This window comes from Saimiri boliviensis, chromosome 4 (assembly GCF_048565385.1).
Source record: "Saimiri boliviensis isolate mSaiBol1 chromosome 4, mSaiBol1.pri, whole genome shotgun sequence".
NCBI classification, from domain to species: Eukaryota; Metazoa; Chordata; class Mammalia; order Primates; family Cebidae; genus Saimiri; species Saimiri boliviensis.
The window spans coordinates 4,120,778-4,136,044 of record NC_133452.1 but is presented as its reverse complement, the minus strand read 5'-3'; the positions used below and the strand labels follow the sequence as shown (position 1 = coordinate 4,136,044).

At 48.3% G+C, this 15,267-nt stretch overlaps 1 protein-coding gene across 8 annotated transcripts in view; it reads right to left on the bottom strand.

The window, feature by feature from the left end:
* RPS6KA2 (ribosomal protein S6 kinase A2) overlaps positions 1-15,267 on the bottom strand; it is a 450,029-nt gene that overhangs the window by 98,160 nt on the left and 336,602 nt on the right. The window lies entirely within an intron of this gene.

The following is a 15,267-nucleotide window of genomic DNA, read 5'->3' as shown; positions in this document are numbered from 1 at the left end:
CTATATTCAATCCTCCCCTCCACGCCATTTACAGCTCTCGGTTTTTCTGACCTAGGATCCAGTTCAATTACATTGGTTGTCAAATACCTTTGTTTTGCTCCTAGAAGACAATGGTCCCACACCTATTTCCCCTGCCCTGTATTTTTTGTGGAGTTTTTGGTAAGTCCAGGTCAGTTTTTATCTGTAGAATATTCCACATTCTGGGTTTGTCTGATGGTTGCTCAGTTGCTTCCCATAACTCTTGTATTTCTTGTCGACTGGAGGTGTTATAAGATTGGGGCTAAATGGTTTTGGTCACCAGGCAATGCCTGTACCTCAGTCTGCCTCAGATCAGGAGATGCCTGCAGGGCTCACCCGTTCTGTGTGATATTCAATGTGATCCATGGTGGAGGGGGCAGGTCGTCATCTCTCCATGGAAAAGGTCTGCATGTCCCTTTTTGAGTAACAGGTACCTGTGGGCTGATAGCTGGCATGGAGGGACCTGTGGGTTCCTGAACAATCCTTCATGCAATGGTGCTAGCATACGTATGTGATCCCTGCCTGAGTCATTCAGGCTATAGGACAGCCGTTTTCACATTTCTGATGGAACTGGAAATTGAGGAAGATTCCTTCTCTCCGTCTCCGTGAAGATAACCATGGACCATGTACTTTGCTTAACTTAGTATGTTGTAACAGTTACATATTCTTCTTAGTGCTCACACTATCTCAAGTTTAGCCAATTGAGAATACAGATGTAATTAGTTTTGATGCAAAAACAAATGCACAAACAAAGAGCACCACTTGAGAGTAAGAACAGCTTTAGTATTCCCATAAGCAAGCCGCCACACCCTGGGCAGCATCCGGGGCCTCACACAGTCCAATGAGTGATGGTAGAAAATTTCTTCAAATGTTTCTATCAGGACAAATATAACGAGGATTCGATCATGGGCCAGGTATTTAAATTTATCCATATTTAGGACTTGTGATACATACTGCTTAAGTTTTATTTAAGAAATTCTTCACCAAGAATGGTGCAACAATAATAAGAAAACAGAAAATAAACTTGGAAGATGTGGAGAACTTGGAACCTGCATGCATTGCTGGTGGCAATGCAATATGGCACAGCTGCTGTGGAAAACAGCTTGGTAGTTCCTCACAAAGAAGCAGAATTCCGTGTGGCCCAGCAATTCCGCTCATAGGATACACGTCCAAAACCTGAAAGCGTGCATTTGAACGGGTTCGTACACTCCCGTTCATGGCAGGATTTTGTACCACAAAGGAGGAAGCAACCAAGTGTCCATCAACAGGTGATGGACAACATGTGATGCTGTAGTAAACACGCACACACGTACACACACACACACACACACAAACATGCACACACATACACAAACGCACACACGTACACAAACATACACGCACACGCACACATGTACGCAAACACACACGTACACAAACGCACACACACGTACACAAACATGCACACACACATATGTAAACACGTACACAAACGCACACACGTACACAAATACATACATACACAAATGTACACACACAGGTATGCAAACATACACAAACACGCACACATGTACACAAACACACGTACACAAACACACGTACACAAACAAGCACATGTACACACACGTACACAAACACACATACACAAATGCACACACACGTACACACACAAACACGCACATGCACACACACACAAACGCACACATGTACACAAACACACACACGTACACACGTAAACACGCACACACGCGCGCACACATACACAAACACGCACACACGTACACAAACACGCACACAAACAAGCACACATGTACATGCACACACGTACACAAACACGTATGCAAACACGTACACAAACACACGTACACAAACGCACACACACGTACACACACGTACACAAACACGCACACGTAGACAAACACATGTACACAAACAAGCACACATGTACACACATGCACACACGTACACACATAAATGCACACACGTACACACACATGTACACAAACACACGCACACACACGTACACAAACACAAAAACACACACACATATACAAACACGTACACACACACACACACAATGGGGTATTAGCTCTAAAAAAGAATAAAATTCTCCCACACAATATGGACGGAACTTTAGGACATTCTGCCAAGTGAAATAAGCCAGATACAGGAGGACCATTATTGTATGATCCCACTTAGTAGAGCTGCAGACAGTAGCCAGAGTCAGAGAGACAGAAAGCAGAATCCCAGTGAACAGGAGCTAGAGGAGGGGGAATGAGAAGTTATTGTTTCCATTTGGGATGATAAAAAGGTTTCTGGTATAATAATACTGGTGAGGACAACAGTGTGAATGTACTGATGTCACTGAACTGTTCACTTACAAATGGCTGAAGTGATCAATACTATGTTACATACGTCTCACCACCATTAAAAAGAGAAAGTCCTTCCTCATTCCTGGGTCCCTGAGTTTCACTGTCTCAACACCTGGTTCTAACGCTCACACCCAGGATTCAGGCTCTCTGAAGTCTGCCTGTGTCCTTGGTGCTGAGAGTTTTGCTTTCCCATTTGGTCTGTAATTGTGTCTCCTGGGGCCCAGGCGGTGACTGTGGCATCTGGCCTTGTACCCTGCCTCACTCTCAGCGTCACTGTGTCCTACTGTTAGCTCTGGTTTCCTCATATACAAACTGGATGAGATGGCTCCCACCTCCCAGGGCTGCCTGAGAAAGCTGTGCAGTGACGTGTGTGCCACATCGACCCGGGGCCAGCCCACACTGTGCGGCTTCAGGTGTCATTGGCAGTGACAACTTCATTACATGCTCAGATCCCCTTTGATTTTCTGATCTCTCCTTGCTCTTCCACTACTCTGCCCACCCCTCTTCTAACCCCAGACCCTTGTCATCACAGTGGTCCTGTGACATTCCTTAGAGTGAGATGTCCAATATTTTGACTTCCCTGGGCCACACGGTAAGAATTGTCTTGGGCCACACATAAAATACACTAACACTAGCAACAGCTGATGAACTTTAAAAAAAAAATCACAAAAAAATCTCATAATCTTTTACAAAAGTTTACGAATTTGTGTTGGGCTGTATTAAAAGCTGTCCTGGGCTGCATGTAGCCTACAAGCCATGGGTCGGACAAGCTTGCCTTAGAGTCTAGATGGACATCAAGCAGGTACCAGCAGGCAGTGCTGTGGGGAGAGCTGGGGGATACTATCAGCTCCCCTCAACTTCAGCACCTCCCTCCCTAGTGGTCCCCATAGTTCCTAATTCCTCGAGACCAAAACACCAAGGCAGAGGGTACAGGAACGACTCCTCATAACTCATGCCCAAGGGAGGTCCTTCCCCTGCCTCAACTAATGGAATCAAAATTTGATTGCTTAAAAGACTTTGGGGAGAATGTAATTCAACTCCATATTCTTACAGAAGAGGAAACTGAGGCTCACTGCAGGAAAAAGCATTGCTCAAAGTTAGATAGCTCCTGGTGGCCAGAAGGAAGCAGATCCCTGCCCACCCCCTCTACTGGGTGAAGGTCTGGTGTGCGTCCCAGCTGTCTGCGTGCACTGTCCTCGCCGGACACAGGGGCGGCCCAGATTGCGGCACAGAAGACTAACTGCTGGGGCGGACGAAGGGGAAGGAAGCAGCCTGGGCTGAGAGAGATTTAACCAGAGGGGCCACGCATGGAAAGCACTGACCCAGTCAAGAAGCGGAGCACCGTGTTCAGAAGCCAGGATAGCGTGGGGCACCTTCACAGAAAACAATTTTATACCCCGGCTATGATTTTATCTCTAGAGTAATGATCTCTAGGCTTAGAGATTCTTTTCTCCCTCTCCGATTGTAGTCATTGTGTGCAAACCTTTTGAAAAGGCTCAGCTGCAGAATCTAGTCTTGCACCCGATCCTGTTGATCATTTGTGGGTTCATGCCTTAGTGATCTGGATTCTGTCTGTTGGTCAGGGTAGTTCTCCTTCTCTATGAAGATGAACCGGAAGATAGGCCATAGGATGGCACATTTGGGGGAAATGTATAGTGAAGGTGGGCTTGGTCTTCCCAGCCCTTTTGTGAATCAGACAGCTGAGGGGTGAGGTCACAATTCTTGCCACTTGGCCTCAAATTCCTTCCTCCCCCACCTTTGTCCTGGGCCCGCTCCTTTCCCATCACTGCTTCTGTCTTCTCTGCGCTGGGCATTTAGAATGAGAAGCGGCAAGCTGTGCCCTGTAGGACATGAGAGAGATGGCCTGTGGGGAGGGCAGCAAGTCACCAGAGGGTGACCAGCCCTACCCCATGTGTGCTGGGGGAGCTGTGCATGCTGGGGGAACTGGGAATGGCCCGGGAGGTTTTCACAGAGGAGGAGCTAAGTCTTACAGGGGACCTGGAGACTCCAGGTGTTCGGGCAGGAGGATTCAGGCCAAGGGCTGGCCCTGAGGGTGGCAGCTGGGATACCCTCAGGGATGCGGGCGGGCTGGTACACAGAGCTGCAGCGCGTGCTGATGAGGCCAGCGTCAGGGACACGGGGCCTGGGGAGCCGAGAGACCAGGGAGAGGACCTCCACACACCATGTGTTCAGGGCCTAGGCTAGAATTAAGAGGTCATGTGGAGGACGCAATAGCAGTGTGGCCGGAATGTGACAAGGGGATCCCACCATCCAGCCCTGGAGAGGGACAGATCTGGCCTGGAGGAGGGATAATGGAGACTCACGACCTCTTAGCTGTTGGGAATAAAAAGGATGGAGCTGCATCATCCTAGCCCTCTGCCTGGGTGACTGGTGGAGAAATTACCTCAGGACGTGGGCAGGGAGGGAAGAGGCCACCTGCACTCTTTGCCTGTGCAGTGCTGGGGACACGTGGGGCTCAGGAAAAGACTTGGTCTGGAGCTTTGCTGGAAACACAGACACAAATGCCCACCCCACAGCAGGAGCCAAGGGTGCCGAAGGACCACCGGAGGCTATGTAGGATGAAGGAGGACCATGGTGGGGACCACGGTGAGGACCATGGTGGGGACTGCTGTTCTGGGGGAGAAGGGAGAGAGGATGCTCCATGATGTGGTCAGGAATGGGAAGACCCGGAAGAGACAGAGAGAGAAATCAGAAATGTGAAAGAAGTGTCAGGTGGCAGCAGAGGCTCAAGACAGTCCACCAGGTGGGGACGCAGGAGGCCGCTGGCGGAGTCGCATGACTCAGGGCAGAGTCATCAGGGCCACGCAATGAGGACGTTGCTCAGCCCCAGGGAGGGGCCCGCAGACGGGTCTGCGGCGTGGTGGGTGAGTGAGGTCAGCATCTGTGTGGCCCCTTGATGTGACTTTTAGAAGCTTTGACATACTTTTCAAATTAAAACATTTTATCCATTCATTCTTGAAAAAACAGTTCCTGATGTAGATAAAAATAAGAGAGCTTGTGTTATTAAACACAACTGCAGTTATGCACCGGAGAGGACATTCTGAAGGGCAAAACTTCATGCCAGTATCGGCATGATGTCATTAGGATGCTCTCATCACACACTGGAGATCGCCTGATGGAGCTCCCGTATCTGTCACCTTAGCTCTGCAGAAGGGAGGAAAAGCAAAATGATTCACAGGGAAGATGCTACAGAGAATGCCTCTGTGAAGGGGAAATAAAGCTTGGGCCCCAGAAATCGCTAAGCTAAACGGAAAAGTCAAGCTGGGAACGGCCGAGGGCAACCTGTCTCCAGTTCTATTCAAAGTCACCCCTCTGTTCATGGAGACAAATGCAGATTTGACTGCCTCCTTTGGAGAGGCTAATCAGAAACTCAGAAGAATGCAACCATTGGTCTCTTATCTCCCCACAACCCGGAAGCCCCTCCCCATTCCAGCCTTCCCACCTTTGCTTGGGGCTGTCCAACCTTTCCAGCTGGAGCCAGTATTCATTATACATATGTTGATCGATGTCTTAAGTCTCCCCAGAATGTACAAAACCAAACTGTCCTTGACCACCTTGGGCACATGTTAGGACCTCCTGAGGCTGTGTCACGGGCGTACGTCCTCAACCTTGGCATAAACTTTCTAAATTAACTGAGACCTGTCTGAGGTTTTTGGGGTTCAAGTCTCCATTCCCCACCTCTCCCCAGCTACAGCCTCCAATGGCTACAGCCAACGTGAGTGCCAATGAGTTTCTGGAGTTAATGAAAGCAAACCTGGAATCCATACACCCAACGCAAAGACCCCGCAGGGAGAAAGGACATGGTGGAATCAGAAAGATTTCTCTCAAAATAAAAGCAAAGGCCTGGGCAGAAGACACAGGGCTCACGAAGGCAGGCAGGCTTTGCAGAAAGCCAGGGGCGGCAGTGACTGCACACAGTGGGAGGCGTGGGGGGCCGCCCCTTCTAGGATGATTAAACAAGAAGCCTCTCTCTCTCTGACCTGCTTGCTGGCATCAAACAAAGTTAAACTCAATAAGGAAAATTTCGGCTGGGCGCGGTGGCTCAAGCCTGTAATCCCAGCACTTTGGGAGGCCGAGGCAGGTGGATCATGAGGTCAAGAGATCGAGACCATCCTGGTCAACATGGTGAAACCCCGTGTCTACTAAAAATACAAAAAAAAAATTAGCTGGGCATGGTGGCATGTGCCTGTAATCCCAGCTACTCAGGAGGCTGAGGCAGGAGAATTGCCTGAACCCAGGAGGCGGAGGTTGCGGTGAGCCGAGATCGCGCCATTGCACTCCAGCCTGGGTAACAAGAGCGAAACTCCGTCTCAAAAAAAAAAAAAAAAAATTTCTCCGTCACACATCACACAGCCAACGGGGCTGCCATCATGGACCCGTGGGCTCTGGCATGCCCTACACTGGGGCTGCTTCCACATGGGGAAAACCTCATTAGACGCATGTGGCCAGGCTTGCTGCACTGTGTCCTTCATCTCAGCGAAGCAGGCCCAGACTTAGCAAGGCCTGCAGGAGGGCAGGCTGTCCGTCACCCAAAGTGCCTCCTCTTGTGGGCGAGGTCCCTGCTCCACCTGCCCGGCCCTGCATGCCAATGCTGAGATCTGAGGAAGCAGCATGGGAGAGAAAAGGGGGGCTCCTGCTCCATCCTGCCATCTCCTTGCAAAGCTTAGTGTTCGACTCTGGTTAAGAGCATCTAAAAGTCCTCTAAAAAGAACTGATGTTTTATTGAATTCACATCCATTTGGAAGGAACTTGTTTAGCCACATATCTGACTTTAAAGCATTGGTAAGGAAAACTTGGTGAGTCTGACGAAAAATTAGAGAAAGATGCCTTATATTCAAATTTTAAAGGAACTACGGAGTCACAGTAAAAAAAAAAAAAAGGTCTCCTCCATATATCTTACACTAAAATAAATCCCAGATCTATTAGAGAATTACATTTAAAAACAAAAACAAAAACAAAACCCCAAAAAATAAAGCTGGCCAGGCATGGTGGCTCACACCTGTAATCCTCACACTTGGGGAGGCTGAGGTGGGTAGATCGCTTGAGCCCAAGAGTTGGAGACCAGCCTGAGCAACATGGTAAAACCCTGTCTCTACTAAAAACACAAAAAATTAGCCATGAGTGGCGGCGTGCACCTGTAGTTTTAGCTACTTGGGAGGCTGACATGGGAGAATCTTGAGCCTGGGAAGCTGAGGCTGGGTGATGGGAGTAAAACACTGTCTCAGAAAAGAAAAAAAAGCGCGGAAAAAGCAAAAGCAAATGACAATAAAGGTTAACGCTTATCTGGTATCTGGATGGGGCATCTTTTTGGTTTTTTAAATATAAGCAATGGAAGAAATAACACAGGAAAGATAAAGTTACAAAATATTTACAAATTGTCCATCCAAAAAGATTATAAAACTAAAAGGCGAACAAAAATATATGGTTATCTTAAACAAGCAGAAAGGAGGTCAAAAGCCAAAGTAAATATAATGCCCAAATACTAGCAGTATGTTTACAATAATAAAGAAAGAAATTGAGCATCCAGCCTGACAGTGAACACAACATATTCCAGGTTAAACACATCAGTGTGGGGAAGACGTTTTTATAAGAACATTCTGTACGTTTCACTCCCTGGGCACAACGTGGCCTCCCACAAGTGTACGTCGGGTTTAGGGTGGTGGAAAACAGGAAGAGGATGTGTTCACTCCAGGGCAGGGTGGTGTGACTGCTGATGACACAGGACAGACAGACAGATTGAGCTGACGACATTGTGTAACTAACCATGTCCTCGTTCCCACACATGAACGGGAAGACAAACTGAACAAGATGTCAAGGACAGTCATCACGCCAAGCAGCGCCCTCGGCACGTGAGGTACCATGACTAGAAACGGCTGTTCAAGGGTGACTGGGGAAGATGCTCAGGCCTGTGCAAATTCTAGCTTTGCTGGGCAGAGCTGCAATGCACCAACCTCGTTGCTGCCCGCTCTGTGTGGTATTGGCCATGCATGGCCCATATCCAGGGATGGAACGAAATGGCTGGAACCACTGACCTGCCAACTGGCAGCCATGGAGTGATTCTTCCACTGAGAAACAGACAGTGAAAGAAATGTTTCATTTTCTGATGCTCAGTACGTGCAAACCGTCTCTTTGACAGTCAGGGAGTCCAAGGAGTTTTGATTTCTAAGATCTAGATGTATAAAAAAGAAAATCTAGTGAGAAGGTTTCTTCCACTGTTACTGTGTCAATGAGTTACTGACATTGTGAGAGTTGTAGACAACTGAGTTGAAAGAGCACTCACGCCAGCCTGAGGGGAAACCACTGCCTGCTGGGTAGTTCTAGACTAGCAGAGACTCTGGAGCCAGGCTATCTGTGCCAGGCCACAGCCCCTCTGTGACGTTGATTCTCTTGTACTTAACAGGTTAGCCTGGAGCTGCCTGGGGCTTGTTCCTAGAGACGTGACAAGGATAAACGTTCTAGGCTATTTTGAGATTCACTAATGAATGGCAGGCACTGGGGATACGTTAAAATTTCGTTGTCCTTTAAGTTAACACTGTATTTGTGGCCAACCTGCCGCATTTCGGGTTTGGGTGATGCAGTTTCCATGGTTGACCTGCTCTGTTCAGCAACCTGTGCCCCCTGGTACCAGTTCTGACTGCCATGTGCTCTCCACTGTCCTGGCCCCAGGACAATCCCTGTGGAGGCACCACAGGTCACCCCACTGCGAGGGGCATGGTTTCCTTCCCAGGAAAATACAGGAGGAAGCACTTTGTGAGATTATCTCGGCAGGAAAAGGTTATACGATACACAGCTACAGCTACTTTCTGGAACCCCTCTTCAAGGTGCCTCTCTTCAGCAGCAATGCCTGCATTTGTTTGTCTGATTTTTAAGTTATCTCCCCCAATAGACAACATCTGTGTATTACATTATATAGCATATGGTGGTGGTTAGCTTTATAAAAGTGTCAACTTGACTGGGTTGAGATGCCAAAGTAGCTGGTGAAATATGACTTCTAGGTGTGTCTGTGAGGGCGTTTCTGGGAGATATCAGCATTTGAATTGGTGGGTTTGATAAAGATCACCCTCTCCTATGCGAGCAGGCACCATCCAGTCCACTGAGGGCCTGAATAGAACATGAAGCAGTGGGAGAGGAATCTGCTCCCTATTGAATGGGGACATCCAGATTTTCCAGGCCTCGGACATCAGTGCCTGGTTCTTGGGCTGAGACTTAAGCCATTGCTCTCCTCTCCCCACCACCAAGTTCTCAGGACTTTAAACTCAGACTTATACCACCAGCTCTCCTGGTTCTCAGGCCTTTGGATTTTAACTGAATGACACCCCCAGCTTTCCTGGTCCTGCAGCTTGCAGATGGAAGCTCATGGGACTTCCCAGCCTTCATAGCCATATGAGCTGATTCCTGTAATAAATCTCTCTCTCTAAGAAATGTATATCATCCTATTGGTTGTTACTCTGAAAAATCCGGAATAATGCATAAATTGGTACCCAGAAGTGGGGTGCTGCTATATCAAAACCTAAGAATGTGGAAGCAGCTTTGGAACTGGGTAATGGGTAGACGCTGGAAGAGTTCTTAGATGCACTAGAAAAAGCCTACATTGCCATGAAAAAGACCTTTCAATGCGACTCTGGTGAAGACTCACAAAGAAAAGAGGAGAGCTGTAGAGAAAGCCTACATTTTCTTAGGGAATACCTAAGGAATCCTGGGTGCTGATAAGGAAGTCAGTATGGACCAGCCACCTCCATAGAAGCCAGCAGCAACTCTCTAAGGCAACAGAAGATGGCCCTGTAGCCAACTCAGAGCATCAGGGCTGCCCACCCGTGTCAGGCCAGGGCATGAGCACTCCGGGTAGAATGATCTAAAAGTAAGGGCCACTGGTGTGTGGGGCTGAGTGCTGCCTCACAGTGTGGGCTCTCTGCCCCGCAGTGCTGCTGACCCTGGCTGCCCTGGGTACAACGCTGCCTAGGGCAGACCCTGGGGCCCTGGGAGCCCCAGCAGCTGCCCTCTGGAGGGAGCGGGTGGCAAAGGCTGGCAGTGACTGTGTGGTTCTGTCTTCCTCACAATGGGGAGCGCAGGAGCCTTGGGGATGTGGCTACCCACCCCTACCCCATTGCCCCAGATTTCAAAGGCTGGGATCCAGGCACAGAACCACTGAGGCCATCCAGCCACACTGGATGGAGTCACCCAAAGCTGTGGGGAGCCACCCAAAGCCATGGGGCCAGGGACTTGGAGAGCCGATCCCTGCCCTGCAAAGCTCTGGGACAGGACCTTCAACTCTGTATGTTCAAAAGACAGGACACCTGCTCCAGTGGGCCTAGAGGGCACAGCATCTAGTCAAAGAGGATTATTCTGGAGCTTTGGGGTTCCATGTTGTTTTCTCTGCTGGGTTTTGGACTTACTTGGGACCTATTACTCCTTCTTTCCTGTTTCGCCTTTGGAAAGGAAATGTCTGTCCTGTGCTGGTCCCACCACTGTATTTTTGATGCACATGGCTCGTGTGGTTTCACAGGCTCACCGCAGGAGGTTGATTTGTATCAGGATGAATCGTATCTTGGATCTCACTAAGATAGAGAGATTGTAGAGATCTTGACATTGGGGGCAGAGGAAACCATGTGATTTGGATGAGATGTCAGGCTTTAGACTTGAGTTGAATGAAGCTGAGGCTATGGAGAGGGATGAACTTGGGAAAGACATGAATTTTAGAGACTGGGGTGGAATGCTATAGACCGTTTATACTCCCCCACTAAATTCATATGTTGAAACCTAACTCCCTGTGTCATGGTTTTAGGTGGGGCCTCCGGGGGTGATTAGTTCAGAAGGGTGGAGCCCTCATGCATGAGATTAGTGCCCTTAGAAAATAGACCCCAGAGAACTCATTCATTCCTTCCGCCAAGTGAGGTCACAGTGAGGAGAGGGCTGTGTGATCCAGGCAGCCGCCTCCCGAGGCATGAAATCTGACAGCCTGGATCTGGGATTTGCGGCAGAACTGTGAGAAATAAATTTCTGTTGTTTATGATGTTCTGTGATGTCAGCCTGAATGAACTAAGACACGTATCATATCATATTATAGCATACTGTTCTGTTCTATTTTACCTAGATATTACAAAAGAAAATTAAGGTTAAGATGAAATTAAATGCAATTCTGTCAGCCGCTGTGCAGACGGGAAATGGCTATGAAAGTGCACCTTAGGAAACCACTGTGTGGGGGACACAGGGGACATAGTGGACGCTGCATGGGCCGTGCAGTGCCAATAACTCTGCTGCTACAAGCCCACAGAACCTTCGCTTCTGTGCACACCTCTGTCGGGGGCTGAGCACATTCGGAAGTCCTGGCAGTTCGAGACTCGATGATGCTCTGGTTTGATGCAGCACAACTGCAGGGATTTTGAAGACTGAGCTGACAGACGCACTTTAGCTTGAGACTCACCAGCACTGGAGAGTGTGGGCTGTGCTGGGCTCAGTCTCCCCCATGGGTGGCCATTGCCTGAGACTTCCTTTCTTTACTCACAAAAAGGCTATTGAGCCTGAAATTATATCCTGCGTGGCTTCCCAGATGCAAAATAAAAGTCCTTCTTCCCACAATATCATCTAGCTTTCAAAGGTTTAATTCACAGTAAAAAATGGACTTCCATGAGCTTCTATGTTGCTAAACTTTTGGGGGACAAACTTTTTATAGTTAATTATTTCACAAATAAAGGAAGAGAAGAAAATCATAAATAAGAATAATCAAAGTTAACCACACTGATTACCATAATGGGTATGACTCCCCAAGAGGTGTCTTTTTATTCTTCTATACTGAAGTATTAAAAAGATTGATATGGTTACTTAACTGACTTTCTTAGCAGAGAATCTTTGTCCAGATAAATCTTAAGCCCATTACTCTTAAATACTTACACTGCATAGGTATTAAAGGTGACAAGCAATGAAAAAAATCTGTTTCCTGCTTTTTGAATATCTGTAATTCAAGAAATGCAACTCTGGCAATAAGGAGAGGGCTCTACGTACACAGGCGGGCGGAGCCGTACGAAATCAGCTACCTATTAGGTAAGGGTGATGTCTGTCTGAAACGCAAGCGATAGAGTGAGATCATACCTTACAAAGGGCTTCAGAAAGACGGAAGTCAAAGATGGCTTAAGAAGGAGTCATTTTCATTTTTTTTTGCCATCTTATGCAATTAAATGGGGAATAAATCCCTTGAAGAGTAAACACCTCAAGTACAACGAGCAGGAATGTGGCTTCTTGCTGAGGAAATGCAGACAGGCTGTCATCTGTTGAGGATGGAGTTGGCCCAGGGAGGCCTGGGGAGCCAGGGAGGTATCTTGGGACAAGCACGGGACTCTGACTGTCACCACCTCCAAACAATGCTTTTGAGTGACTCTGCTGCTTTGTGCCTGAGTCTCATCATTTATACAGAAAGATGATGATTTATAAAAATATAATAATAATAATACCAGTCCCCCCCTCTTAAGAGAGGGCAAAATTGTGCTTGGCTTCTTCCTTGCTTTTTTTTTCCCCTGGGAATCTGAAATCATCCAAATGGGAATCAAATGACATAAATGAATTAGCATATTATGGAAATACAATCTGTTCAAGCTAACAGATTGATCGGAGCGGCGTTTCTGAGTGACTCAGTGCCTTCTAACGAAGCATCTCAGCATAAGAGAGGAAAACAAATAAAGAGGTGCTGAAAATAACATTCTGGGGTTTGGAGCCAGACAGGCTCCAAGGAGGTTCTATTTCAAGATGCTGTCACTGATACCTGCCTGTGCTGGTCACTACATACAGCCCTGCGTTCCCCGTGCCTCTGCAGTGATCCCAGCTTGCAGGAAGTGCTGCACTGCTTACAGGAAGGACAGAGGGAGCTTTGACAAGTCATCGAGCTTGGACTGTGCTGCCTGGGCCCATCCCATCTCCTGGCTGCCATGGTTGCCACAAGAGTGACCTACCACACAGCCCCCGAAAAACACACAACACCAGCATAACCATCAGTGACACAGAGATCCTGCTGGAATGATTTTATTTTCTCCTTTACGAACAACTGAACACAGCTCAGTTCCTTCCAGGAAGGGAATGCCTTATCTCCTCTAAGCAGAGAAAGCTGACTTGCAGGGAAAATGCTTGAAAACCAGTTAGGCATGAAAACCCAGGTGGAGTCCTGTCAGAAAAATCATCATTACCAAGAAATATTTCACATCAACAGCTCATTCTACATTGTGGAAAGCACCCACCATGATAAGGAAACTCTGCACACAGAGCCCTTCTGCAGAAGGGCGCGTGTGTGTTCTCCATGCAGCCACTGGCTACCTTTAGTCATGAACGTGATCGCAGGCCTTTCACATGGTAACTGGAGGTATTACAGCTGAACCGTGACATAATTCCTTCTAACCAGGTGGCATCCAACTTTCTCCCCACACCCTACTCAGCAGATCTAAATGAAACCTCAACAAGAAAAGTCCTAACGCAGCTCCAAAGCCACGCAGTATTCACGGAGAAAAGGGCTGAAGGTGAACACAGCGTACACTTCCTGAGCCTTTGCTTGGGCCGGCAGCACCCCGCACACTCTAACGTGGGAGCCTCACATCAGCGGCGCTGTGGGGCAGGTATCTATGAATACATACTATCCCACTTTAAGCAGGGGGAAACTGAGGCCAGGAGAGGCACCCCAAGATGATACAGCTCATGGGGTTAGAGCTGGACTCAGCTCCAGACTCTGGATTTTGGGCTCCTGGCCCTGTTATCAGGGATTCTCTATGTTGGCAGCACCCCAGAGAATCTTGGGGAGGCAGCTTTCCTGAATTCTCATGCTCAGACCAACTAACTTAGCATCTCCCAGAGGGGCCCCAGGCATCAGCATTTTAAGACAGTTCCCCAGGCAATTCCAGCTTGCAGCTGAGGACGAGAAGTGCTGCTCCCTACAAGACGGGCCATCCCTTCAGGCGAGTGGCCAGCCCTGCTTGATGAGATCAGGCTTGCTTCGCTCTTGGTCTCACCTGGTCTCAAGGTTGGGAATATGTTTCCTTGCAATACATTCTTTTACATCCGGTTCATTTACAATACAAAGTGGGGATATTACCCTTTCGAATTCATTTTATGCGGAATGCATTACATAGAATTGTTCCCTGTAGGAACTCCAGGTAGGTCATGAATACGGAAAACTTGGTCAAGTTAAAGAAGTGGAGGGTGTTCAATGCATCCTTAGGTACTCAGGCAGGGGACAGCACTGCCGGGTCAGAGGCAGGGAGGAGCAAGGCTGGGAGCCCACCCCTGCAGAGCGGCGCCTCAGCCTGAGCAGACGACCTCCCTCAGAAATGATCCCACACCTCTCTAAAGGAAGGAGGTGGGTGCCCAGCACTCCAAACGTGTTTGAGGATCAAATGGAGCTGTCAGAAGCCATTATCCTCCAGGTGGGCTGAAGGAATCCCACTGACAACCCTCACTTCCCTGCACAGGACGATCAGCCACAGTTCGGAGAAACAGCTGCAGTTCAAAATGACTCTACAGGTCTCCCACCCCCTGCATTTTTCTTTTTAACACGTTTTACTATTCACGTGCCTGGCATCTTCCCTGGGCGGCTGCCTGGGCTTCGGAGTTTTGCTGGCAGCATGGGGAGCGCATCCCTGGGGCTGTTACCACGTGCTCCTTTTCTCTCCTTGACATTCTTCAGGATTATTAATGATCTCACAAACCAGGATATTATGAGGGTGGGGAACGGGTTAGGAGATACTTGAACAACTTGGGCTAACGAAATGCAGAGGTGTTAGGGCTGAGACAGATGTGGGTGTCCCTTCCAGTCAACTCTCTTCTTTCACAGATGAGAAAGAAACAAGAAACGAAGGCTTGGGGCCAGCAGGCGTCCTTACCAGGCTAAGTGCTAGTTAGGGCC